We start from the raw sequence: 7,500 nt of genomic DNA on the forward strand, positions 1-7,500 counted from the left end.
ATCGTGATTTCAAGATGTTATTCCGTTTTGAAGAACAAAATGTACAGTGGCTTGCGGACAGATATCTTGTCCACACCTGGAATCTCGATGAAATATCAAGGTTAAGCCATAACTTGGTGATATGCATTTTACATTTGCTTTTGCATGTATAAACAGTTGGGAGAATACGAAGGCTGCTGTATTTAGGGATGTATGTACAAACATTATATATATGTATGTATGTATGTATGTATGTGTATGTGTATATATATACATATATATATGTGTGTGTGTGTACAATACATGCAAATATACTGTATTCATATAATATATAAATATAGTTTATATATATATATATATATATATATATGTATACGTATGTATATATATATATTATATATGTACATGTATGTATATATTATATATATGTATATGTATGCATATATATGTCTGTGTATATATATATGTATATATATACATCGTATAAATATACATATATACAGAATATTCATATACTGCAAAAGCTTATATACATGTATGTATACACACACACACACACACACATATATATATATATATATATATATATATATATATATATATATATATATATATCGATTCGTACCAGAAATAGATTGTTCTAAATCCCAAATCTGAAATAATTTAGCTGAAATCAACTATCTCAATTCGGTTTGCTTTAAACCTCAATTACCCTTCGTCCTTCATCCGGGTATCTTAAAGTTTCCTTCAAACTGCTAAGTTGAGCGTTTAGCGTCTTCAAAACTTTTCAACTCAAATCCATGAATCAAATCAAGTAGTTTATTATTATTATTATTATTATTATTATTATTATTATTATTATTGTTATTTCATTATCCTTATTATTATTGTTGTTGTTATAAAACAAGAATGGAAATTTTCGCGAGTCCTAAAAGAATTCGGAAGAAAATCTTCTCGGATTTCCAAATGGCTTCAGAAGAAATAGCCATAGACTTAGCATGGAATTCTGAATGCCTCCAGAACGCAATCTCAGAACGGTATCGGAAGAAAACTTTCCCGGATTTCCAAATGGCTTCAGAAAAAATAGTCATAGACTTAGCATGGAATTCTGAATGCCTCCAGAACGGAATCTCAGAACGGTTTCGGAAGAAAACTTTCCCGAATTTCCAAAAGTCTTCAAAGGACATAGCCGTATACTTAACATGGATTTCTGAATGACTCCAGAACTGAAATTTCCAGGAGCAGTCCTGAACGACTCCTCCCCGAGCTTCAAATGACTTCTGAAGACCTGATCTTCATTTTTTCAAACGTACCCTGCAACACCTTACATGATCTGTATGTGGCTGGCGAAATCTAACCAAGGAATTGTGCGTCAATAGGAGTAAGCGACAATGAGTTGATGACTGGGAGAAGGATTTCACTTAACTCACAGAGATCGCGTTCTGGCGGAATAGGAAGCTGCAGGTAAGAATTATGTGTTACGTTTTCGGAACACCATCAACTACAGATGGTTTTGGTTGCTGCCAAAGTTGCCGATCGTTCGTTTTATATCGCCCGACCTATAGAAAGACACGGGATCTTCCGTTGGCCGCTGAGCTTTGAATATCATAATGTATGCGCCTTGAAGGATCCTTTGCTTGGGCTTTGGCGACGATGTCTTATTAAAGTAGACTCTTGGAAAAAGTACGAGGCTTTGTATCGGTGCAAAAACGGATTGCGGGGAATGAGGATGGAGGCAGAATGGTTCAACTGAACGGTGAGTGACGTGTAGTTCTTCAACAGGATTGTTCCAAAATTCGCCACTGAAGTAAGGACATATCCAGACGACATTGGTAAATATATCAAGTTGCTCGTCATTTACTTTGGCTTGATAGTGTATGCGGAGAAATCGATAGTATTCATCTCTTTACTCATTGCCCAGATAGGTAAAGAATAAATGCCTTCGATTTCCCTGAGGAATCTGACGAAGTGAAGACTCACGGCACTGAAATCTCTTTTGAAATCTAGAAGGACACTGAGGAACTAAGGAAAAGAGACAATGAAATCTCGAAAGAAACAGATAATCTTATGAAAGAAGATCTTCAAAACTAGAAGACAGGAGAGAACAGAGAAGAGGAGCCTCTAATGCCAGAGGTAAGACACCTAAAAATAGAGACCCTCTAATGCTAAAAGTATGGAACCTGAAAATATATGTCAAAGAACTTCTAATGCTAGAAGTGTGGGAGCTAAAGAGAGAGGTCAAAGAAATTCTAATGCTTGAGGTAAGGGAGCTGAAAAGAGGTCAAAGAACTTCCAATGCTAGAGGTGTGGGAGCTAAAAAGAAGTCAAAGAACTTCTAATGCTAGAGGTGTGGGAGCTAAAAAGAGGTCAAAGAACTTCTAATGCTAGAGGTGTGGGAGCTAAAAAGAAGTCAAAGAACTTCTAATGCTAGAGGTGTGGGAGCTAAAAAGAGGTCAAAGAACTTCTAATGCTAGAGGTGTGGGAGCTAAAAAGAAGTCAAAGAACTTCTAATGCTAGAGGTGTGGGAGCTAAAAAGAGGTCAAAGAACTTCTAATGCTAGAGGTGTGGGAGCTAAAAAGAAGTCAAAGAACTTCTAATGCTAGAGGTGTGGGAGCTAAAAAGAAGTCAAAGAACTTCTAATGCTAGAGGTGTGGGAGCTAAAAAGAGGTCAAAGAACTTCTAATGCTAGAGGTGTGGGAGCTAAAAAGAGGTCAAAGAACTTCTAATGCTAGAGGTGTGGGAGCTAAAAAGAAGTCAATGAACTTCTAATGCTAGTGGTGTGGGAGCTAAAAAGAAGTCAAAGAACTTCTAATGCTAGAGGTGTGGGAGCTAAAAAGAGGTCAAAGAACTTCTAATGCTAGAGGTGTTGGAGCTAAAAGGAGGTCAAAGAACTTCTAATGCTAGTGGTGTGGGAGCTAAAAAGAGGTCAAAGAACCTCTAATGCTAGAGGTGTGAGAGCTAAAAAGAGGTCAAACAACTTCTAATACAAGGGGTGTGGGAGCTAAAAAGAGGTCAAAGAACTTCTAATGCAAGGGGTGGGGGAGCTAAAAAGAGGTCAAAGAACTTCTAATGCAAGGGGTGTGGGAGCTAGAAAGAGGTCAAAGAACTTCTAATGATAGAGGTGTGGGAGCTAAAAAGAGGTCAAAGAACTTCTAATGCAAGGGGTGGGGGAGCTAAAAAGAGGTCAAAGAACTTCTAATGCAAGGAGTGGGGGAGCTAAAAAAAAAAAGGTCAAAGAACTTCTAATGCAAGGGGTGGGGGAGCTAAAAAGAGGTCAAAGAACTTCTAATGCAAGGGGTGTAGGAGCTAAAAAGAGGTCAAAGAACTTCTAATGCAAGGGGTGGGGGAGCTAAAAAGAGGTCAAAGAACTTCTAATGCAAGGGGTGGGGGAGCTAAAAAGAGGTCAAAGAACTTCTAATGCAAGGGGTGTGGGAGCTAAAAAGAGGTCAAAGAACTTCTAATGCAAGGGGTGGGGGAGCTAAAAAGAGGTCAAAGAACTTCTAATGCAAGGGGTGTGGGAGCTAAAAAGAGGTCAAAGAACTTCTAATGCAAGGGGTGGGGGAGCTAAAAAGAGGTCAAAGAACTTCTAATGCAAGGGGTGGGGGGAGCTAAAAAGAGGTCAAAGAACTTCTAATGCAAGGGGTGGGGAATCTAAAAAGAGGTCAAAGAACTTCTAATGCAAGGGGTGGGGGGAGCTAAAAAGAGGTCAAAGAACTTCTAATGCAAGGGGTGGGGAATCTAAAAAGAGGTCAAAGAACTTCTAATGCAAGGGGTGGGGGATAGATGTCGCCAGTGAGGCTTTGGGGAAGGCGCGGCGGCGTCTGTGTTCTTTCTGATGCGTAAACTTAATTAAATACAAGCAAGAAAAAGGGCATTAAATACGTATTATAAATACTAAACTTTTGCTTATCTTGACAGCACAAAAGAAATCTTACAAGTTCCAACATGTAACTAAGCGCTCCCGAAACACGAGTCAACCTTTTACTTCTGCTTGGAGAATACCTCCCACTATGTGTTTTCTTTTAAGGAGTACTCTTTCTATAGGTTAATAATAATAATGGTGAAAATAATAATAATAATAATAATAATAATAATAATAATAGTTAATTATTATTATTATTATTATAATGATAATAGTTAATCAGAATAAATTTCCGGATCACTTACAAATCCACAAATAATTGGTCCTCAATATCAATTTCTGAATTAATAGACCATATTTTTTCACCATTTCGTTTTTAACATAATAGGATTGATCATATTTTTCTTTTCTTTTTTTCTGGGGATGTGGGGGGGGGGGGGTGAAGCAGTTGGGAGACTCAACCCAAACATTAATTACGAAACAAATGGATCAATTGAGCTCTACTTGTCAAGTTGACTTTTCACTTATTACCTCCGCCAACGAAGTTGGAAGGAGGTTATGTTTTACCCCCTGTTTGCGAGTGTGTTTTTTTTATAAACAGCTTAGCTTCTTGGCCACAATTTTAATGGTATACGAATCAAACTTGCAGGGATTAACTGTTATGTAAAAAGCTGGAAATGATTAAATTTTGGAAGGTCAAGGTCAAATGTTAAGGTCATGGTAGAGCAAAAGGTAAAGAAATGAGCTGCCGCGACGGAGGTCTGTGCTCTACTGAGGGCCACTCTAGTTAGCTGCTTTAACATTGCTATTATATGACGTCAAAACTGAGATACACGAACATGTCAACATACATAAACACACAATCATATATATATATATATATATATATATATATATATATATATATATATATATATATATATATATACACAAACACAAATGCAACCGGTTATAGTTCACAGCCGGACAAAGCCTCATGACATTTCAATTCATGTCAGGGGTTTGGCCAGTTTCCATCACGACGCTGGCTAGTGTGGAATGGTGATGGTGGGAGACTTTCGTCTGGGTCGCTCACAGCAAACCAACCTAGTGCGTGTGACCCTGTCTAGTACAGCTTCGCTGATCATGTCCATGGACAAACACACACACACACACATATACATTATATTATATATATATATATATATATATATATATATATATATATATCCACAGCCAACTATAAAAACCCCCTTTGTTTACAGCACAAGGGGGAATCGAAACCTTGCCCCTCCCCCATTCTCATAAAAATGACGCCGCCACATGTGGACGAAACATGAAAAATGCAAAAGTATTAAATTTGTGCTATTGCAACTGCAGAGTGCATTCAGCTATAATCTAGCCCCGCTCGATAAAATTCACTCCAATAGCCGCACTCGAACACAGACATAAATCAGTTACTGTCCGGGTGGATACTGCCTTTGAGTGTAAGGAACATATGACGGTACGTACCATGAGTAATTGCCTCTTGGGTGAATTTCAAATGAGATCTTTCAGAGAGGATTTAAGGCTTATTTTGCCAACTTTCTGGCTAAAGTGGCCTATTGGAAACGTCCCTGCTGCCGATATGCCGGATTGGGATTCGAGTCATGCTCAAGCTCGATAGTTTCTTGTAGAATCTGCAACCTCACCACCCTTGTGAGGTAAGGCTGGGTGCTTTGGGAGCGCTTAAAAGGCTATCTGTTGAGTCATCCGCAGCCATAGTTTGGCCATTCCTGGTACTAGCTTGGGTATGGAGGGGGCTTAGGTAATAATCATATGTATATATGGTCATCTCTACGGCATTGTCCCTGTCCCTTGCCTCTGCCATACATGAGTAGCCTTTAAACTGGTTAAGAGAAATTTCCCAGCAAAATCCCTCCGAAGGAACTAAAAAGAAATCTTCATAAAAATAATTTCATGATAAATACTTAAAAAGCGAATCTTTAAAAAAGAAAAAAATAACAGATTCAGATAAAACCTTTCCCATCACATAAATAAACAACAGCAAATGGGTTCCAACACATCTCAATAGACCTAGGACCCCATTAACCATCTGGTGAAATCGTGATTGACACACACACACACCCAAAAAAAAAAAAAAAAAAAAAAAAAAAATACTAATAATGCTCTTACAATCCGCTCATCCACATGGAACGGCCGATTAAGAGAAAGCCCCCTAGCCGGATTTCAAAGCTAATTTCAAAATGATTTTCAGGACAACAACAGCAGAGGCTTATGCTCGGGTGAACATTAAGCCTTGCAGCATCCGTGTGTCCATTCCCGTAATTGGCCTTCCTGCGAGGCCTGGGAAACTTGAAGGGAAGACAACCGAAGAGGGAGATGATGTGCAGAGTTGCATCGCTGCGTCAGAGAGAGCGAACATGATTGATTGATATATTTGAGGTTTTCTGGCCTATTATGCAGGGTGGAGAAGATAATCTATGCTAAGGTTATAGCTATAAGAATCATATTTTTTTCAGAGAAAGTAACTAGAGACATGTCTGATTACTCGTCAAAAATGAAGCTATGTATTGTGATTAAAACGTATATCACAAGTTACTGGCCAGTGGGAGGTCTGCGTAATAATATTTGTAAAAAAAAAAACACCAATATCAAAAACAACAACAACAACAACAACATCAATAATAATAATAATAATAATAATAATAATAATAATGATAATAATTTTAAAATTATTAATAATAATAATAATAATAATAATAATAATAATAATAATAATAAAAATTTTGATATTAATAATAATAATAATAATAATAATAATAATAATAATAATAATAATAATAATAATAAACATATCTTATTATCTTTCGCTGCTAAAGCTCTTCATTTTCAGAAGAGGAAAGTAACAGCTTCACAACAGGACAATGCACACACATATTCATGTGTGCGTATATGTATGCGTGTATGCGCGCACAGGGTACGAATATGTTTATTTACAAAAGAAAATCACTAGAAATCATTGTAGATAGTTTTCTCTGATGGACATCCTGAAATCGTCAGTCCCTCAAAGGAACTGATAATACCTCCTTTAAAACCCTTAAAGGAACTGATAATATCTCCTTTAAAACCCTTAAAGGAACTGATAATATCTCCTTTAAAACATAAATACAGACTAATAACGCCTGTCATTCTCCGCTTCTGCTTCGACGAAACATCTCGGTAAATAAAAGACGTTCAAAGCTACTCACGCTTTCTGTGTATTATTATTATTATTATTATTATTATTATCATTATTATTATCATTATTATTATAATTACTTGCTAAGCTACAACCCTAGTTGGAAAAGCAAGATGCTATAAGCCCAGGGGCCCCAACAAAGAAAATAGCCCAGTAAGGAAAGGAAACAAGGAAAAATAATATATTTTAAGAACAACGACATTCAAGTAAATATTTCCTATATAAACTATGGAAACTTTAATAAAACAAGAGGAAGAGAAACGAGATAGAATAGTGTGCCGAGTGTACCCTCAAGCAAGAGAACTCTAACCCAAGACAGTGGAAGATTATGGATATTTGCAAATATCCATGTTTGCAAATAGAAGCAAACAAATTAATAACTTTCACTTACATTCTTTAACTTTAACCTTCATTTCATCTAATAATAAAATTCTTATTC

General features: G+C 36.7%; 1 protein-coding gene across 1 annotated transcript in view; it reads right to left on the reverse strand.

The window, feature by feature from the left end:
* The window catches only part of LOC137634436 (uncharacterized), a 429,001-nt gene that overhangs the window by 271,998 nt on the left and 149,503 nt on the right, over positions 1-7,500 (reverse strand). The window lies entirely within an intron of this gene.

Source organism: Palaemon carinicauda, chromosome 44 (assembly GCF_036898095.1).
Source record: "Palaemon carinicauda isolate YSFRI2023 chromosome 44, ASM3689809v2, whole genome shotgun sequence".
NCBI lineage: Eukaryota > Metazoa > Arthropoda > Malacostraca > Decapoda > Palaemonidae > Palaemon > Palaemon carinicauda.